The sequence below is a fragment of the Passer montanus genome, unplaced genomic scaffold (genome assembly GCF_014805655.1).
Source record: "Passer montanus isolate IOZ18808 unplaced genomic scaffold, ASM1480565v1 scaffold8, whole genome shotgun sequence".
Classification (NCBI taxonomy): Eukaryota; Metazoa; Chordata; class Aves; order Passeriformes; family Passeridae; genus Passer; species Passer montanus.
In genome coordinates, this window is record NW_024373256.1 from 5,939,769 (window position 1) to 5,961,078 (window position 21,310).

Below are 21,310 nucleotides of genomic sequence, written 5' to 3' on the forward strand. Positions count from 1 at the left end.
ACTTTTACATGTAATTAGTATAGCAATAAATATTTTCTGAACTGCAACTCTTCTTCTAATTTTGGTTTTCTAGGCAAGTCTAGCCAAGTCATAGCAAAGACCACAGCATCAGAAGAAAGTTATTGCAACAAAGCTGGAATCAGTGTCAATAAAATAAAGCCAATATCATTTGTAGGAGCAAAAACACATAGAAATTTCCTTCTACATCTTGAAAAATGTATTTGTAAGAAACTTTAGGTTTCAATTTTTTTAAACATTGTATAGTGGACTTTTAAGGTAATACTGAAAACACTATCAGCTTAAGAAATCTGAGTCTGTTCCTTATATGAATAAAATTCATTCAGCACACACAGCATGACTTGCTGCATGAGCTGTAAATTGTCCTTTCATGATTTAAACAGGACAAAAGAGGCCCTAAAACAAACCAGAGCACTGCAAAGGCTTCCCTGGAGAGCATTTTCAAGACACCTTCACCTGTGAACATCCAATGCCTTATGTTTGAAGAGATTAAAATGTGTTTGCCCATAAAAGATAATGTCTGGGGTTGCTTTGGATGAGCTCTTGGGCAGGGTGGTCCCATTGCTGAGTTTTGTGTTCAAAAACAGCCACGAGGCAGAGCTGAAGCTCCATGGATCCAAAGCAGGAGTCCATGCATCAGGTAGGACCCATCTGAGGCCTGAAAAATCACAACCCATGGGATTTATGACAGTTTTTGATGTCCAAGCTCCCTTTGATCTCAGACTTCACTGATAAAAATCTGGCAAACATGATGGTTCTTTTTCTGTGAGCTAAATCTGAAAAAAGGGGGAAAAAATTACCAATTTTTAATAATTGACAAAGATAGATATAGAGAAAATATAAAAGGATGAAAAAGTTTGTTTTCCAGAATCTTATGAAGACTTTGTGTGTGCAGAGATCTTTTTTTCTTCTGAGCTATTAAAATCCATTAAGCCAAGACCTCAGGATCTAAAAGCTGTAAATAATTTGGCATTGACCAAAACAAAACATTTTGCCGCTGTGTCTTTTGTGTCAGCAGCATTCACATTAATGCAGAAGGACCCACCAGAATAGCTGATATGGTCAATAAGTCATAAACTAAAATAATTTCTTCTTCCATAATTGCTCCTTATGTTATGAATTTGCATTTTAATAACTCCCTAATTATTTATTTACTCAATATTGTCCATGGTATGCAATTTAAGGTGTTTTAACTGCATGTTTAATTGACTATGCATAATAACTATTGGTGAAACACATGTAATTAGGAAGACTGTAAAATGTGTATTATACCTAAGTAATAGTCACTGTTGTATTTTAAGGCTCCTTTCAAGAAAGATTGCAAAAGTAATTAAAAACTTAATCTAGTCTAATCACAAGAATTTCTATATTGTGAAGTGCCTTCATTTGCAAAACAAAGGGAGAGCAAGACCTCCAAGAGCTAAATCATTTTGATCTCTGTTTGTGCCATTTTGCCTGTTTTCCATGGGACATTCCAATGGGCAGAGCTTGACTTGCCAGCCTGGACTTCACCCTTAGCTGACTGCCCATGCTATTGTAGTCTTAATTCAACCTTTTAATCCTACCTGAAATGCACTTACTTGTGGTTGAATTAATAATAATTGCCAGCTCCTTGGCATCAGACACAGTCTACCTTAGTGCTACTTTACTGTCTGGAAATTCCAGTTCCTGGCGTCAAGGGGCTCCAATCACTTCCACAATTTCTAGAAATAGCTGTGACCTGCTTTTCTGCACCATTTCCATCCTTTCAGGCTAAACCTGAGCTCCTGGAAACAGAACACTATTGAAGCATGAGCTTTTTTAGTACTTACTGCTTGGTAACTTCGTTTTTCCTATTTAATTACAGGTTTCGTGTTTAGAGTACGAAGAAGGACATCTTGTAAAGGCACCTTTTCATGTGTGGACAGACCATAAAAATGTAGGTAGGGGCTTCTTTTCCACAGTGGGTGCCCCTGTGGTGTTCAGAAATGCCTCACTGCTCTGTTATCACACAGACCTGGTTAGAAAGGAAAGAAAAAAAGGACCTGAAGTGCAACCAACTCCTACTTGGTTACCTCCAACCAGACACTGTTTGGTGGTGTGGGACCAAATGTCAAGCTAGACAAAGAAGGCAAGGATACAGTGAGTTGGGCTATTGTGGAGAAAGAGCAGGAGTAAAAACAATGTGGACAATAGTGGCATTTCTGTCAGTGCAGTGGGTGCAACACACCCACTTGCTTAATCTGAAAATCTTGTGGGGTGCAAGCTCTCATAGTTAACACAGCTGTCATTAAAACCCACTGCAGCATAGATGAGCCATTAGTGTTCTTATCGTTAATAACTGCAATTTTTGGAGTCAGTCTAGGTGAAAATAATTTAATTAAAATTGCCTTAATTAATGTGATTATTGCATCAAATAAAGAGGACAACACATTAATGCTTCTCTGAAGAATACTTTTTTACCTCTTCTCTTCTATTGAAAGATTTAGCATTTACTGACTCAGTAAATTACTCAGTCATTAATTTATGCTTGGGGGATGAGAAATTTATTTTCAGTAGAATTAAATCTACAACCTGGCAATGTAAGGGACTCCTCATGAGATCACTTGTACTGTAAATCAATCAATTTCTCCCAGTTCAGGGCTTTGGAGCACCAGCTAAACTTGCTTTTTTACAATGAGGGCAGAAGGACTGTTTATTTTTCTTCTAAATAGGGTGGATGGTGCCTGCCATAAGTCAGCTGAGGTGAGGAGCTGGGGAGGAGGTAGAATGAATATTCAGGATGGGAAGCTAATAAAACCCCTTCTTTTGCACAGGACCATGGACCACTTGGCAATAAGACCACAGGTTCAGGAGGACAGGGAGATTCATATTTCAACCACATTGACTCTTTAAAAAAGAATGTATTTATTTATTTGTTTCATGGTATCCAAATAATCTTATTTAGCTTTGCACTATAAAGGTATTTACCATACTAATCCCATTAGGTAGATAATATCCCCGCCAGAGTTCCTGAGGAAAGCTTATCTCCACTCCTATTGTTCCACTCCTCTTGACTGCTCAGGAGACAAGAGCCCATAGAATCAGACACTGAAATTTAAGACCAAATTAGATCCTCACACCTTTGCTCCAAAGCACCTTGGAAGTGTTAAACTACTAAAATGCTTAATCTGATGACTCAGGGGAGTCTTGCTCTTCCTCAGCAATGGGGCTTCACCCACAACACAAATGCAGTACAAGCAAAGGATCTGCCTAAAACAGAGTTGTGACTTGGCTGGTAGGAAGAAGGTAAAGCGTGTAGAGTGAGTGGGATCTGTCTACTTCAGATTTCCTCCCATCTGTAAAAAAAATATGGTTTCCATTTGTTCTTTCTGACAACCTCTCAGAAGAGGACTCAGGAATTTAGAGAGAAAAATGAATGCGCTTGGAAAAAGCCAGACAAATTTGGGAATCTTTCTGTTCCCACAGACCTCTGTTTACTGAGCAGATGCAGCCAAGATGAGCTTGGAGTAGCAGTGAAAGTGCTGGCTCATTACCCAGGTGCCTCTTAACACTCTGTCAGTTCAGAGAAATAACACAGCTCTCCCTGCTTTTATGTATGTGACCACAGGGTGATGTGCCCAAGAGTCAGCTGTTTTGAAGCCCACACATATTTTGTGTAGTTGATTTTTTAGCAAATGCACTTCTCTATTTCATATAAAACCCAACTGTGGTTTTTAGGCCCTGTTTGAAGTGCTGTGTTGACATGGGATTAGATGAGCCTTCAATTTTGATTTAACACCATTTTCATTCCATTGGTAGCTTTCATAATCTGCTGGCAAAATCATGCAAGAATGAGACTGGTCCTACATCTAGATCATATTTAAACCAAAAAGCCAAAGTGGTCTCTGTGTTGCAAAAGAAAAACTTGGTACATATTAAACCCTCTGCAGGTCAAACAATAACTGGATGGGAATTATTTCATCAGAGTCCTGAGGAAGGACCTGGGTGAAGGTAAAAATTCTTTCTAGCTGAGAGCAGGGACAGAGCTAATGGTGCTGGTCTTGGTAGAGGAACTGAAGTTGGTTCCAATTGTGAGTCAACGAAGTTAATCAAGAAAACATCTAATCAGTTTAATGCCCTGTTGCTTATGAAGAACTAATTTTAAAAAAATCACTAAAGAAGATTTAAAAATTGCAAACACATTCCATCTTTCCCAGAATTTCAGTTTCCAAGTAAGGTCAGAGCAGATATTTAGTCCTGCGTTAATATTTGTAAAGACTCCTAGAAATGCTGGGCCAAGGAAAGAAAATAAGGCCAGGTGCTGATGGAGAATTTGGGGCAGCTGCTTCACAAACCATTATGATGCAGAGTATTTTAGAGGGAGGATTGCTGGAGGTGGAGTGGGCGGCTTCTGCCAGGCTGTCTCTGAAATGGTCTGACAGAGCTGTACGACAGGGGCAGCTTGGTTGTGTTCATGAAGGGAGATAAAATTAAAATTTTAACTACTACCTCAGCAAAGACCCAATATCTCCTTCTCCTCAGAATCTCCTGTCTGATACACCTTGAAGGAGGAATCTCTTTGAAGGTCCATCAGTGAAGAAAGCTGTGGCAATTCTTATCGTGGCTGGACTCTATTTTCAAGGCAAGGGAAATTCCAGTGAAACTTCAAGATCCATCAAGGTGGTTTAGCTCTTATTCATCACCCTCCTGGCATCCAGGCTTGAAATTCTTAATGTGATTAGTGCCGTGGAAACGATTTTCATCCTGCTCAGCTCTGCTCACAGCCCCTGGTAAAGTGCAAGACCTGGCGGTCGGGAGGAGAGGGTTCACTAAAAGCTGCCCCTTTTACAGTAGTGGTGAAAGGGCAGGGCTCTGTCCCCAGATTTTCTATGGCACATGAATGTCCCTTTGCAAAGAGATCCACAGCAATGACATCCATCCACAGCAGAAACCCTGAGAGGGGAGTGCACAAAACTCGAGTTATTGTGGCAGAAGTGTGGACAGCCAGGAGAAAGTCTGTGAACACTCTGATATTGGAGCTCTAAGTAACTCAATTTTCCAAAGGTCCCTGGCATTTGGTGTGTTATTAAGTAACTCAGCAGAGATCTGTTAAATGCATAACCTCCCTGCACAAAGGATACATTCTTTTACTGGGTTTCTCCCTTTAACCCCTACTTCCCTTTGGTACTTGGATGCTCCGCAGTTGCCAACCATGATTTTGCCAACTCGGTTGAGACATTTCAGTGGGACAAATCACTCTGTTTATTCCCTGCCATCCTCACGAGTTTACAGCCAGAACCTCCATTGCTTTCAGCCTGAAATTTTCCTTTGCTTTCCTGCAAATCCTTGGACTTGTGCCATAAGGGGCACCAAGATATTTCACCAAGAGAGAAAACATCTGACAAAAGGTAAGGAATGAAGTTGGGCAGCCATAGCAGGTGACTGCAATAGTAGAAAAAGATTAAGCAGATGACAGGACTGAGCTGTGGTTTTTTCTCATTGGAGTATGATGGAGGACAGGGTAGAATTCAAGAAAAATGTGAGATAACCATTATGAGGAATATTGTAGGGAACAATTGATATAAACTCAGTTTATTGAGTTTTACTCATCAAATACTATGGAAGATGCTAGAGGTGTCATCTTGACTTGGATTTCAAGATGACAAGCGTTTATGGAGGGTTGGTTTCAGGAATGTTGCTGTAGCCTCTCTGAGCACTATTGCAGCATAAAGTAGAGCACAGCCTTACCTAAAACTGAGCTTCCACTTTGGGCTGGGTTGAAAGTAAATGCTGAATGGATGACATTGATTTGGGATTAGCTTTGCCACAAAGATAAAAGCTCTTGCAGCCAGGATGGGTCAATTAGCATCAACCCAAGTATCCACCAGCTGAAACCTTCCCTTACAGGGAAAAAGAAGGAAGTACAGGACCCTGGCTGACAGGGATAACTGAATCAGCACATTCAGAAGTGGAGCACTTCTGGCCTCCTTAGCTTTTATCTATTTTTGTTTGCGACAAAGGAGGACTTTGGATTTTATATTTGTAATTCCCAAAGCCTTTAGGACATGACATGTACCATAAGGGTGACAGAGAAAGAAAAGCTGCAGATCTCAGTGTTAACTGACCATGTGAAAGCAGCAGAGGAGCAGAAGTTGCCTGAGTGGCAGCTCAAAACTTGGTTTTTCCTGAGTCAGAGAAGGCAGGACGTGAACACTCAGCCCTTGTCTCGTCTTCTTCCTCACAGGAGGTAAAACTGATCTAATTGTCATGTGTTCATTGTGAGGAGGGAGGATGTTATAGCTCTACAGTCAGTCAGCTGTAACAGTGACTGCAGGAGTGGAGCTGGCCTTGAATAATGCAATCATTTAGTACCTATCTTAATACAAATTCTGCTGATTTGGCTGGAGAAGAAAGAAAATTAAGGTCATTAACATAGATTATAGGAAAATAAAAGGAAGAAACTGCCTTTTGCAGCCCCATACTCCTACTCCTTTCAGTTCCTACAATAACCAGTACTCACAGTGTTTATAATAGTTATCTGCTCAAGTATTAAATTAATCAGAAAAAAAACCCCACAAAGTTAAATATATACCAGTTAATGGTGAAGATCTGAATGTGTCCAGTGAGGCAAGAAGGGAGCTGTGCAATTTGTGTGGAGTGACTGGAAACAGCTTTCTCAGTGCCCTTGAGTGCTTTTCCACCAGTGTGGCACATTCCCTTCATGAGGAATCTTGATTTACCCCATGTCTACAGCATCTTCTTCATTTTACCACACTCCAGGGTTTTAATACTTGCATTTGCAAACCTCCAAAGATCTTGGTCTAAGGCTGTGGAAGTGAAAGAGATCCTTTTTACCCACTTCCCTGGGGTTCGTATATCTTCATCTCCCTTGACACTTGTTTTCATAGAATATTTGACTTTTTGTCACTTTCATGTGTGTTGCAGGCTTAGGTAATGTGGGAATCTCTGCTTCCCAGTCAAGGGAGACCCAGCTCCTGGGACTTTATCTTAACTAGAAATGATCATCTGTGTTATTCAGAAACCTTTATGTAAATAACACTCCTGACACATACCTGCATAATTAGGGTCCCCAAGAATATGACCTCCTGTGGCTCACAGTGAAGTATTAATTGATCTGTGACATATTCTGCATTCCCACTGGAATGCAGTTTATGGCCAGTGAGTTTCTCTTTGTTTTTGACTCCCTGCATTATATGCAGATAAATTCATCACAATCTTGTTAATCAATGTTTCCTTCTAATGAAATATCACTCTTCAAAATCCATAGCAGGAGCAGCAAGAAGTACCCAGAGAGCTTTGACTTGTACCCTCTTCTGCAGGGCATGTGTAATTTGCTCATTTAATAATGATTTTAAAATGTTTAAAATCTAAACAATACAACAAGTTTCTACTCTTGTATTCAGGTGTGACTTATCCATCTTTCATGATGAGACAGGCATAATAATTATATAAGCCCTTGGGCCAGTATACATGAGCATTAAAATGAATTATGACATGATCAGACTGCTGAGGAAAGCCACAGTTGTTTTGCAGACAGGGGGCCAAATTCTACTCTTCTGAAACTGGTCATGATGCTACAGAAGCCAGCAGTTACCTTCCTGTGAAATTTGCTCTGTGCAGCCTAATGTAAACTTGAGATTTTAGCCCTGTCATACTTGTACACTCTGCTGCCAAGAAAACAGTACAGAAAATAGATGATAATTTTTCAGTTTTACATTGCAAGTGCACCTCTAAAACTCTGTGAGGCAATGGGAAGAAAGCAAGAGATTACTTGGATACACAGATTTAAAATACGTGTGGTTTCCAAAAGCACAGCATAAAGGGGGAAAGTGAGAGAATTCTACAGCTACAATAGTTTGACCAAAGATCAGAGAAGTCAATGGGAGTCTTTCCATTTTTCATTCAGTGAGATTTAGATCAGATCCCTTTGGGGACTCATAATGAAGTTTATTTCCATTATAAATATACAGTTGATATGTCAAATTTTACTACCATCATGAGAAAACGATTACACACAGAGTCACAGCCCAGCTGAAATTCACTTGAAAGAAAATTACTGTAAGTTACTATTGCCAAGTTTTAAAGGGAATGACATTTGACAAGAAAAACATTCATACTTCTTAGATATAATCACTAAATTGTATTCTTTCTGTGGTGATCAGTCTATTGCACTCATTAATGAGAAATCTGTCCCTCTCAAAAATTGATCCTTGCTGACCTTTTCCATATCTTCTTCCTGATCTTAGCAGATGACTTGACAGGAGGAAAAAAATACATATTTTTACACTAAAATAGCCAAATGCTAGCAGAGTTTGGATAGGTGGACGAGCTGCAACCAACTAATTTTGAAGTAAATTTTTGCTTGTCTTTTTCAAATTAGCTCCTTTTTTTTCTCTTCTAGTGAAGACAAAGCATTAGTGCAAAGGTAATAACTTTTTTATGATCATAAACTAGACTGTCTGTTTATGATCATAAACAGACAGTGGCTTTTTTATGATCATAAACTAGACTGTCTGATTTATGGCTTTCTTTCTGTGGGTGTTACATTTATATTAACCATATCCTAATTCGGGATCAACCACAGCTTTTGTGAAGACCTCAGTACTTAAAAAATGAACAAACTCAACCCAACATGTTATTAATTACATAGGAAACTGGTATGGAAAAGAGCCTTTGACCATATTTACATCAGAATAGATTCCTATTTGAAAAATGAAGTGATTGACACACTTTTATCAAGCACTCAAAACTCAGAATTTTCAACCGTTTCTACTCATTATGAACATAATTTGGTTTTGGTGGGTGGAATTCTCATTAGTCTCTGAGCTGGCTGGCGTGTTTTGATAACTGAAAAACAAAGTAAAAATCTCAGCAATGTGAAAGCAAGTTTGTTTATTTTCCCAAATGACCCTATTGAAATTCTCTCTCCAAATTAAAAACACTCTAATACATATTGATAAGTTTCACATGCCCCTCACTTTGAGGGATACCAGTCATTCTGACTCTGAATCACTAAGCTCTCCCTGTATTTCATATTCTCCCATTGCTGGATTCATTGACAGGTTGGAAAGAGGATGTAACAGACTGAAGTCTAAGAAAGAAATAAAGCAAAGAGATGAAGGAATGTTTTTTATCTGTCTGTCTCCTCAAGTCTTCAGATGGTGACTAGATGCCTACAGATAAGACTTTTCTTAATCAAGGATTTAGAGAATTCTGCAGTTAAATGACATTGAGTGAGTCATAGAGGAGATCAGATCATCTTCAGTTGTTAGAATTTGCATCCCTCTGAATAGAGATAATAATTTTTCCAGGAGTCAAAGACCACATCTTTCTAAATCAGTTATTTTGGTGGGAAGAGGAGCTTCAGGGCTCCTATGTGTCATTTTCAAAGGTCCTAAATGTTAGAGCTGACCCAGGGCAATGTGACAGAAGCCACTGGCTGAAATTCTGTCTCCAGTGAGCCCAAGGGGGAGTCTGAATTCAGTGTGGCCATGTTACCACCCAGGGTGTCAGTGGGAAAATTGCCAGTCTAAACCAAGGGAAAGCAATATATTTAACCCCAGGAAGCAAAATAGAAAAAATATTCCAGTCCCCAGTCCCTCATCTCCCCACAGAGCCTCCACTCCCCAAGCCAGAGATATGAGACAAATGGAGAGTGCCATCAGATTTACAGGTCTGTCAAGGTGAGAGGTGCTTGGGAAAAGTCTCAGCAGAAGACATCTATGAGGCAGGGAGGTATTTTTATTTTTCTAATACATAAAATGGGTAACTGAGTGTAGGAAATGGGGGCTACAGCCATGAGATATGAAGGCAGTGAGAAATTGCAGAAATTGGACAAAACAAAGTTCACCAATGGGCTCACAAAATCACAGAATGGTTGAGGTTGGAAGGGGGCTCTGGAGGTCACCATGTCCAGCCCAAGCTCAAGCAGGGTCAGCTAACTTAGGCTGCCCAGGGCTGTGTGCAGACAGTTCCATTCCACAGAGACATCCAGGGGCACACTGCAGCCCTCACTGTCACCATTCAGGGATGATTCCATCAGACCTTTCCTCCAGGGGCAGACCCTTCCCCAGCTCCCTCAGTACTGCTGTTTCTCATTCATTAATGGATCTCCCACAAGGAATTTCTTGACATGCAGGTAGCTCATAAACCCACAGTTTTTATGGGAGGCAGGGCAGAGCTTAATTCTAGTTACAGGAAACAGGAGGAAGAAGGGCAGATTTCTTAGCTGTTTTGTTGTAATTTAAGTAGGCTTCTAAGATACGAGGAGCTGGCAGAAATGTCAGAGGTTACAAGGAGTTTCCATACAATTGCAAATCCATATTTCTCCATCCTTATGCACAACATGGGAGAAGAGCAGACAGGGGTAAGTGGCAAAACCAGGAGGAGGAAGAGAGCTGTTAGCTGGCTCTGGTTTGTTTCTCCCTCTTATCAGATCTTAATTTTGCAGCAGCAGCTTCCACAGCAAACTCCTTTCCAGCCTGACTCCTTAGAGATGGAAGTTTCAGGCACAGGAGAGCAGCTAAGGAGGCAGAGGAGCAGCTTTTTCTGGCTGCAGCAAACTGTGTGGGATCCCTCCATGGCACAGCTTGGTTTCCTTTGCCTACAAGCCTGACAGGTTCCCTGAGGAGATAGAATATTTGGTTAATTTGTCATTTGTAATTAGGTGAATCCTGACAAACATTAAGACTACACTGTGATTCTTTGATAGGCACCCGTGATTTTTTTCTAATTGGTCAAAATTTTCTCTGCTGGATATATATTTCAAACTGCAAAAGAAATCAATACCCTACCCAACTATTTTAGACGTGTAGACATCCCAAAGGATGTCACTGAATGAACTGAAGTAATTGGGGTCATACTGTGACATAACACAACACAATTGCTCTACTGAGATTGTTCCAGTTTTACATCCACTTATGTACCACCACAGAAATCTGTCCACTGTTAATATTTTTTTTTTTTTTTTTTTTTTGCTTGACAACCAGCTTTCCCATCATTTTAGATGCTATTTCCTGTTTAATCCATCCTGGGTACAATTGTCTGTTCTTTTCCTTGCAGTTCCCAGGGCAGATGGAAGAAAATGGGCATCAGTTTAGATTGTCTGTGCCAGGAAATATATAATAATGCCGTCATTCTTAAGACAACTCTGCAGCAGCAGGCTCAGACAGCTACAAAGTGGAGCACATGCATGGATTTGTCATCCTGTCTTACTCTTAAACAACATTGGCTTCTTTGTCAATTGTGAGGAAACAGGGGGAAAGCCCCTTGGAGATGAGCCACACGTTTATTTGTTCCTGAGCTCTGATAGCAATGTTGGCTGCAACACAATCCTTTTTTTTTTTTTTTGAGGTGAGCATCTTGTGCAACTTGCTCAGAAAAGTCAACAGATGTGTTTGACAAATGCACTTTCTTGACACAAGTTGACTTGTGTCACCTAAGGGCAGGATGTGTGTGACAGCAGAAACCCAATGTTCCAGACAGACCAGGAGTGCTGTTACCTGTTCCCTACATCCCAAATTCTGGTGTGAAAAAAAGCCATCAACCATGGTAATGATCTGTAGGTAGAAGTGCCCTAGCACACCACTGGCACAGAGTGAAACAAACCTTGGGGAAGATGTGAGCAGAAGCTTCCTTTTCTGCTCTTCTGCACCAATGCCCACCAATCCATGCTGGTGGACATCTGATGTTCCTATTCAAACTAATGATTTAGTAAGGCTGTGTCTTTTACCAAGTTCAGCTGAGTGTGGTGGGTGCTTCTGAGAGGGGACACTCTGCTCCACCTCCTCCTTTTTCACAATACTCAGAACATGAAGAGATTCACTTTGTCTCATGGACAAGTAAGTTCAGGTTCTGTGGACCTGAAGTCCTACTGGAGCCCACAGCCTCTCTTTCCAGAGAGCCACTGGGAAGAAGGTGCCCTCAGAGTTGTAGATTTTTCAGTTTTTCTGCCTTCATCACATATTTGGGGGATATAATGAAAATATTTATTTGTAACTGCAACGGGAGATGCCTTTTCCTGGTAGATGCTCTGTTTCTCAGGCCCTGTGAGAGAAATAAAGTCTGGAAGATGTGTTTTAGGTGGTTGCATTCCCCGTCCTCACCTGTGCCAGAGGTTGAGACATCCGCAAAGAGTTTAACTCTGGTCACAAGGGCACACAAGCAGCACCTGAGGAACTGTACTTGCACTGAGACAGACACACAACCTATCCAAGCACTTCACGAGGGAGATGGTAATATTTTTAATGCCTCTCAGCAAGCACATGTTAAGAGGTTTGGTAACCCAATATGAATTCTGAAATGTACAGACACATCTGTGTCAACCCCTAATGAGAAAGTGCCTCTGAAGCACTCCAGTAAAATACCTGCAGCCCGTGTGACTTTTGTGTTGCCTTTAGATAAACACATGCTCCCTCATGAGAGCAGCCTCGCTGTTTAAGTTGATGTACTTGCAGATCATGGAGTATGAAAATGGGTCCTGGTAAAATTAGTGCTGCAAGTCCTGATGGCAAAACATATTTCCTTTAAAAATGGAATGTCACAACTGATGGATGACATCTAATTGAGTGACACACTTCCACATGGATTAGCACATGCTTTTCTCAAGTTAGAATGACTTCTTTTTAAGGAAAATCTCTACAAGGGAAGGGAAGGAGATACACCCCTTCCTTTTTGGTGCATTAAGGAGGTTTGAGAATTCCCCACTCTCCTACTTGTTTCTTGAATTTCAGCTCCCTTTAAAGTCAAAAGCAGCATTGAATGTCCATTTCCAGCACTCCTGTATCAAGGGAGGGTTCTGTTCCTGTTGCTTTTTCACCAGACATGTCCCCAGCAAGAGTGCCCAGAGCTACCAGAGAACCCTGTAAAGCAGCTGAGGTTAATTGCCAACATATAGGCATAATTCAGGTCATCTCATTCTAAAAAAGAGCCCAGAATAAACTGCATCAACTGCTACCTCTTCCTGTCCTGGACCCCACAGCAAAGTGCCACTGGAAGAGAGTCTGTGGTGCTCCAGAGCTCCCTCCCACCAGCTTCTCAGCTGCCTGAGCCCCCTGTAATAGATTAAAATAAATAATGATGATAGGGAATTAATAGCTAACTAATTAAGCTTTAGAAAGACCAGCAAAATCATCCCAGAGCTAAGAAGCTTTCCACAGCTTAGGTTTGAAGAAAAGTTGACACATGAGCAATGTTTATGTTCTAATCCTCCTGTATCCCATGCTCAGTCCCCATGAGAGGAACATACCTCTGCATCTCTCTTCTCTTCTGGATTTTATAGCTCTCCTCATTAACCTTGTGTTTTTCCTTGGGTGAGTCCAGTTCTGTTACCATTCAGCCTCAAGGCTGGGACCCTGGAAAATATCTTCTGAATTTTCAACAAGTATTTGTCTCCCTCATCACAGCTCTTATTCCTCTCTTCCCTTAGGAAACATAACTCATTAAAGATCAAGAAGAGCTTAACTCAAATATAGGTTTTATTTATAGAATTTCCCCTTCCCATCTCCTCTTCACTTTGCCCACTGTATTTTATTTTCACCAGCTGCACTGTCCTTTCAAAAACAACTTTCCAGCTCCGTAGCTGTAGCTCCTTTAACATCCATCAGTGTTAAAGGAGTTATCCTGCATTCACAGCAAGGGTAAAGATCCCAGATTTATGCTTCTTCATCATTTAACCAGTAAAAGCTACAATTTACTTAAGGTTCTGCAATCTTTCAAGCATTCCTTAATAAGGAGTACTTATCCTTGTCACAAAAAGGTAACCTTAGGATTATACAAGAATAAAACTTTCTTTTGTCTTTTCTTCCAGGTGTCCATATGTCTGCAACGGGGAATCTGGCCAGCTCACAGAAACTTCCTCTCCTCCAAGAACTGCATACTGAGGCAAATTCCCAGCTTATTAAAAAATAGTTGTGTTATTTTGCCATCTTGTTTGTTCTGCAATTCCTCTGTATACTTCCTCTCTCTCTCTCTGTCTCTCTTATTTTTTTTAATTATGCCTCTGGCTTTTGGAGGGAAAAAAAAAAAAGGAAATGGAAAAGAAAAAAAGCCAAGAAATTTTAAAATATATCTTTATTTTGGGCTGTGTGTTACTTCTAAACTTCTGCAGGAATTGATAGGAACATCCCAATATTCAGATGTTATTTGTCCAGTGAGGAGCTGTTTGCATGAGGAAGTACACAGAAGCTTCCAAAAAAGCCCTGAAGATCTTAAAGTATGTTATAAAGCTTCTCTTCAGCTTCTGACAGAGTGCCTTAATTTCAGTGCTACTGAAGTCTTTTCCAAAGTAAATGAAAGCAAAACTGGAATGGCTAAAACTTGAGTAAGACTGTCCCGGAGTTTAATGTGGTCCAAACACTCAATTTCAAAGTTTAGCTTAGTTGTTTTAGTTTTCCTGAATGATTCCTAAGACAACTTTTCAGTTCAGTGGTGGATTTTCTTTGGTTGTTTGGTTTCTTTTTTTACCCCATCTTATAACTTCTTAGATTTTGAAGGTAAAATCCAGTTATGTTGAGATCTGGGAAACTGCTCCGTCAAAATAAAGGAAAATGTCAAAATAAAGGAAAATATTTTGGTCTGTGGCTTCTCTCATGGAGACACAAAACTGACCATAACAACATCTTTTTAGTTATACTTCATCCTTCATTATTTTTGAAGGAAAGGGTTGACAGAATTCTGTATATCATTTCTTCTTTAAATGCTACAAAAGTAGCCTAGAATTTTTTTCTTAATATACACTTGTGACAAAATTGAAAAGACACACAAAAAAATATTAAAAAAAATTTGAAAAGACAGTGCCATGTTTGTTGGTGAATCACCCAAATGGCACCCAGACTCTAACACAACATTGTTGCGTAGCTATTTGCAACTTCACTTAATTGAATTTTGCAATGCAGTTTCACAACGCCACTTTATAAGGCTTCCTTTGTAAGAATCCAGTTCCTTAGCACCTAAAAACCCCAGCCAGGCTTTGGAGAGGAGGAGAGGGGTGTTTCAGCTCTTTCTGCTCCTGGCTTTTCACCATCTCTCCCTGCTCCGTGCCGCTGGCGCATCGATCGCGCATCCCGGGGCGCGGATGGAGGGAAGGATTGCACCTCCCAGTCCTGACGCATTTTTATCCTTTGACATCACAGAGGATGAACCGACAGCGCCGTTCAGACACCCACAGCCCCTGGTGCCTCCTCAGTGCTCAGTGCTCATGGTTTTAACGCGGCCTCTGTGCTTCTCCTGCCCTGCCACGGCAGAGCCGCAAAGTCTCCGGCTCTCCTGCACAAATCGCGCTGTTTTGGTAAACTTTTCAACCCTCCTGCCAGGCTGGGATGCTGGGAGCTGGGAAGAGCTCGTTATGCCTTGATGGCCTGAGTGGGTCCAGCGTAGGGCTGGGAGTACAAGTGTTTATGGAAGGATGAAAAGAAAAAAAAAAAAAAAAAAGGGTTTTATGGAGGAAGGTATGATGTCACCCGGACCACAGCCTATTTCTGGAACTAAGCTGTGAAACCCATGATACATTTTGACACATAAATGTTGCCAAGGAAAACTGATAATATAATTGTTAATACGGTCACAGCCAACTGTTTTTCAGATAAGGAGTTAAACTCTTCTATGCAAGACAGTATTTGTGGAACGTAGCACCTAGTCATTCCATGCTTTCATTGGCTCTGGGATTACTTATATCATATTTAAATAAAAGGACTAGATTATTGGGTACCATAAGAACAATGCATTGCTTATGGTCTTGCAGCATTTATCTTAAGTCAATATAAAAGTTTTGAGTTCTAAAGCCTATGTCAAGGGCAGTGGAACAAGGGCCACATTCAGTGAACCAGTGATTTGTTTATTTCTTAATGCACATTTAAGTATCTTATTTTGGGGACTCAGATATACTTAAATGATTCAGTTAAATACAGCGTAATTTAAAAAAATTGTGTCTGTCTGAGGAACCAAATCTGATAGAAAATATTTAAAGTTATTATGTGCAATTTGTTCTAGATAAGGCTAATGATCAAACAACTTCCTCATCTCTGCCACAGCACAATTTCCCCTGAGATAGAGGTCCATTTTTGCATCCCTCATATGAGCTTTGTTCCTGGGAGTTTGACAGGGCTCCACAATGTAATTATAGAGTGATTAGGAGTAAGTAATACCAGAAAAGAAGAGTTACTTTTTAAGTGCAGATATGGAAGGGAAGGGATAGGTTGAGATATGAAACAGAGAGAGACACTGTAGCCCAGAGACGTGAAAACTGCTCAGAGGGGCTCAGGACATAGAGGCAAAGAGTGACAGCCAGGACTCAAGGTGTGCAGGGAACAAGTGGAGAACTGAAGGATGAAGTCTGGGCATGAGATGAGTCTGCCACCTGCAAAAATGCAGGCAGGCCAGAGTTTAAAATATGTTTAGGTGACCACTTAGGAGTTTCAGAGAACCAGAAGTCTCCCTGAGCCATAGACTCTTATGTTCTCCTGAAAAGCTTGTAATGTCCTTTGTTTCCATATTTACAGGCAGACACTTTTAAGTATAAGATTATAAAATGATGTCATTATTTAAATCAATACTTTCTATTCCTTAAATTCTGAAATTTCTGATTGCAATGAAATAAAATTATTTTTTTATCCTGGTTTGTAGTAGATCTCTGCAGTTCATTTGCAGCTATGGCAAATTTACTCTCTTATAGAAAGAAAAATAGGTCTCTGGTTGAGTGTTTCTTTCAAACACAGAATGATGTCTCTTTACTGCTGATCCTCCCCGCTCCCAGTGTGAGAATGGAGTGAGTGAATTTCGCCATGAACCTGCTGTGCTCCTGACTTTGATGGTGTCTGAAGGTCCGTGAACAATTCAGTTGGGAGTGATTTGTGCTGGTGTTATTTCCATTTCCCCAAAATCAGCTTTCCTGCCATGAAGTGATGCTGTGCTGTCCCTGGAGTGGGGTGCAGGGTCATTGTAAACTGGGTCTCCATGTCCAGACCCCATCTGGTGGTGCCTGTGCAGAGCTGCCTTGGCTGTGGTGTTTTCCCAGCTGTTTCTTGGCTTCGAGCAGCAGCTCTCTGTGTTCAAGTGTCTGTAACACACGATCTCCCCACGGTGGGAAGTGTGATGGTGTGATCGGTGAGCTCCATCAGATGCTGCTGAATGTAGTTAAGGAAAATAACATCCGAGAAAGGATCACTTCTACCTCCTTGAGCCCAGTTCTTTCTGCTAGAAAGTCTCTTCCCAGGTGTCTGTTCATATTGCCCAGCAATGCCTGCAGGGCAGCTTGTCTTTGACTTCCCTTGCTTAATAGATCATATCACACCATTTTACTAAGCTAGCAGAAAAGTTTGGAGCCTGCTCTCCTCTGATTCCCTGCCTTGAGCCAGAGTTTCAAGTTGTTTTTCCAATGTGCACTGATTTATCTTTTCCTTCCTCAAGTAGCAATTTCCCAAATGGGTCAGGGCTGAGTGACAGCGTGGAACTAGGTGGCCAGAAGAAATTTCTATATATTATTCCTCCTTTTTGAAGACAGGGCATGAATTCCAGAGGACTGAGGACTGCTGCCAGCTCAGCATCAGCTCAGTCCCGACCTTCACTGCGTGTTGTTCGCCCAAGAGCAGCAGAGTGCAGCCTTGCCTGCTGGAGCTTGGATTTCTGTGTAATTGCTTCCCATGTTACTGAATTTACAAGGTCGAATTACACACCCTGGCTTCAGCAGGGACCTTTCCATTGGCACAGTGCCAATCTGATGGCCATTTGTCTCCCTTTCAATAAGACACAGGGGACCAAATCACCTACCCATGTTCTTGGGCCTCCTGTCTCCTCTAGTTGGACACCTCCTAGTCTCAGAGATTAATTGAGGTCTTCAAGTGTTGAGCCTATAGGAAATAGAAAGACTTGGGCAGAAGTTTGTCCAGATGAAGGCAGAACTTACTAGAGGGATCAGGGCATGGTCATTTGGAAAGATTTAGTTATATATTCAGTGAGGAGGTTTAACTGGGGACAACACAGATAATCCTGCAATGTAGAGATGGAAAATTTGCATTTATACCCTGAACATCAACTGTTCCTGCCAGTTGTGGGAATTGTAACACTTGTGGGAAACAGGTGCTTGCTCGGTCCAGTGTTCACAGAACTCTCTTCCCCACAAACCCCTCAGTTTGCAGAGAAAAAGCTGTTTGTACATAAAGAACTGTTACGCATGTTTCAGATTCTTAATGTCTATGAAGTTTCAATTACCCACTAAAGGAGGAAAAAGGAAAAAAAAGAGTACCATGAGTATCATGTGACCAATTCATTTAAGAAATTATATGGCCCCTCAACACTTGGGGATCTGTGTGTAGCTGGCCCTGCTATGCTTGTTTTCCTCTCGTTACTGACCTCTTTGTACAGATGGGGACTGAGAAGTGAAAAGATGAAACACCGTGTGACAGCCAAGCAGGGAAACTGTGGCTGAGTCATGGAGAAACTCACATTTCCCAAGGATTAAGCACTGAAAGCCATCTGTAGGTGACAGAGGAACCAGGCAGGGAAAACCCCAGCCGTCTGCAGAAGGTCAGAGATAAGGGAAACATCTTAAGGACTAGTGTAAAGGTAGAGTGAACCGGTCTCACTGTGTGATTAAATGATTCCCATCAGCCACGGTGTCACAAACAGAAAACATGTGGGCATTGCTGCCATTCCTCAGCCCTTAGGAGAGGAGAGCAGCCTGCTCTCCTCCGTACTTCTTGAGAGTCCCACCTCTCTCTGAGGCACTTGCAGAGCTCACAAAATCAGCAGGAATTCAGGTTGGTCACATTTGCCTTGTGAATTACAACACATAATGGATGCTAGAGAAAAAAATTGGAAGGGAAAAATATAGTAAAGCAATCCCAAATATTAGTCTGACATCTCCCCTTTCTCCCTCTCTCTTGAGATAGCACATGGTCAGCAGGGCAGACAGCACCATGGACTCAGCCTCCACCTCCACAAGGAGAGTGGGAGCTGCTGTCAGCAGCAGCTGCTTCCAGGGTGGGATTTCTCTTGGATGGAGACAGTGTCTGCCTTGGCAGTGTCTGATCTGTGGGACATGGCTCTCCACCACCCCCTCATCTCCATCCTGCACCTGTGCCAAGAGCCAATTCCATCACTTATGTGTCCACAAACTAAAAACCAGGTGAGGGCCACAAGCAAGGAGGAAACAGAAGTGTGGGTGGGGCTGGAGGAAGATGGACAGCACTGGACACCAGAATAGTGGTGCTGAACTCATTAGCAATAATAAACTAATTATCTTTACCCAAACCACCATTAGTAAAGTGGTTACCACCAGGCAGTCCCAAAAGGAGTGATTTCTTTGGGACAACACAGTCAGGCCATGTGTTGGTGGGGGATGCTGCTGACCTGAGGCCTCTTCCCAGGTCTCACTCACAACCCACACAGAAATCTCTTCCTCCACATGTTGGGGCAGATTCCAGCACTTCATTTCAAAGGCAATGCCAGCTGAGAGCAGGTTTCTGTTCCATGGCAGTGTGGGGATCATGCTGCTTTCTTGTGGCTGTGGATGGTGACAGAGAAAATAATTCGATAAGTCTGCAGAATGTTTTTATTGTCATGTCAACAAAATATTTTCTGCCTCCACAGACTGTGGAAGTACTTAGCATGCAGCATCCATCCAGTTTTGGAAAACACTTGAAAACCACCAACAGAATCTCACTATTCCTTTTTTTAGCTCCATAATGAAAAAGCAAACAAGAAATACGCTGATTCCCAAAATGAACTAATTTTTTTTCTGAAGCAATTTAATTTTTTAGCTTTGATCTGATACCAGAACCCAAAGGACTTACTTGCTATTTCTAAATAATGAGTCTAATGTTTATGCTCTGAGCCTGAACTTTTCTGGTTTTGGAAAAAATGTGACTTTACATAAAAGTCCTTTGATTAAGAGATCTGCAGTCAGAGGAGTTTTCGATACAATAATGAAAAGGCCTTTCAGATCGCTCACTCAAACACTGCTCAGCACGATATTACTCAAGAAGGGAAGAAGCCGACAGAACAATCACACTATTAGTCTTTGCCTTGCCAAGTGTTGTGTTAGTCATATTCCTATGGTAAAATCTCCCAGAAGTGGCTAAGAGAAGTCTTACACTGCATGGAGTAATGCATGCCTGCAAATGCACCCTGACCTGGGTGGTCTGTCACCCTGCTCTCTCCTTTGATTGTTATTTAACCCTGTTTCATTGAGGCTTTAGGAGTTGATTGCTGTACAGAGGGAAAGTGTTTGGAGGAGAAACAGAGGCTATTTCCTCCTGCTATGGTCCGAATTCCCCTGCAGCAGGGATGGTACCTACAGCACACTGCACAGGCTTTTGTTCCCAGTAAGATCATGGCACAAAGCACAGCCCTTGCACAGTGAGATCCCATTCCCTGCCCCACCAGAGCACTCTGGCTGCAGTGCACCCACCTCTCCTGGGTGCCAGCAGCACCCAGTCCCTGGGCTCAGCCGAGCTCCTGCGAAGGTCACCCTGCTGTCCTGGTCCTGCTTCCCGAGACGTGGGATGGAAAGAGTGACTCTGGCACTTGCTAAGTAGGTTGAAGTTTGGAAGCCGAGTGCCTGTGTTATTTATGCAGAACTGACATGTCTCTTTGTCCTGAGCCATGTGGCCCAGATTCCAGCCCTTGTATCTACAAAACATTACTCATGTGCCCGCTCCTCCTGCAAGTCCTTGATTCCAACGGGATTACTCACATGTGCACGCACACCCAGGGCTCTGCACAGCAAAGGCAAATCCTGCTGCCTTCAGCTGATTTACACCACCACTCTGGAGATGAAAATCTGACACAGGAGCAGCTCAACAGGAAAAGGAAAATCAACCTGATACCTCCTCTGTATTCTGCTTCCACATTCCCCTCTCCACTGTCACTTGGGCAGCCTGCAGGAGGGACTGCTCCCCTCTACCATCAGGGCATTGCTGCATACTAGGGGTTAAAATGAGAAAGCACTTTGGTTTTGTAGATTTATTGCTTTCCTCCTGCTATATTTGTGAAGCTCATCATTCAGGTCAGCCATCCCCACCCCTGCAGCTGTCTGTACATTTTTTTTCTCTGGTTCTAGAGTTGTACTTTACTGAGGAAATTATAATTATTAAAACACACAAGGTCACGCTCTAGATGAACTTGGAAACAATTCAAATATGTTTCAGGTTTGAAACTATGTAGCAGCTATGGCCAAGTGGTGAGTTCATAACAAAAGAATGGTTAATTTCACACTTCAGATAACATTTCCCCCGGAAAGCGGTAAAGCATATTGGGACAGGAATTATTAAAGGTCGAGAACACTGGAGACACATAATCAGTCATTAGTCCTGAT

The 21,310-nt window shown here is 41.7% G+C and overlaps 1 long non-coding RNA gene across 1 annotated transcript; it reads right to left on the reverse strand.

The window, feature by feature from the left end:
• Positions 1-17,714: 17,714 nt before the first annotated feature.
• Positions 17,715-20,531, reverse strand: LOC120513332. The gene is made up of 3 exons (XR_005630242.1): positions 20,405-20,531; positions 19,345-19,498; positions 17,715-17,843 (listed from the first exon to the last, which is right to left on the reverse strand). It is a non-coding gene; the product is annotated as an uncharacterized LOC120513332 (long non-coding RNA).
• Between the last annotated feature and the right edge of the window lie 779 nt (positions 20,532-21,310).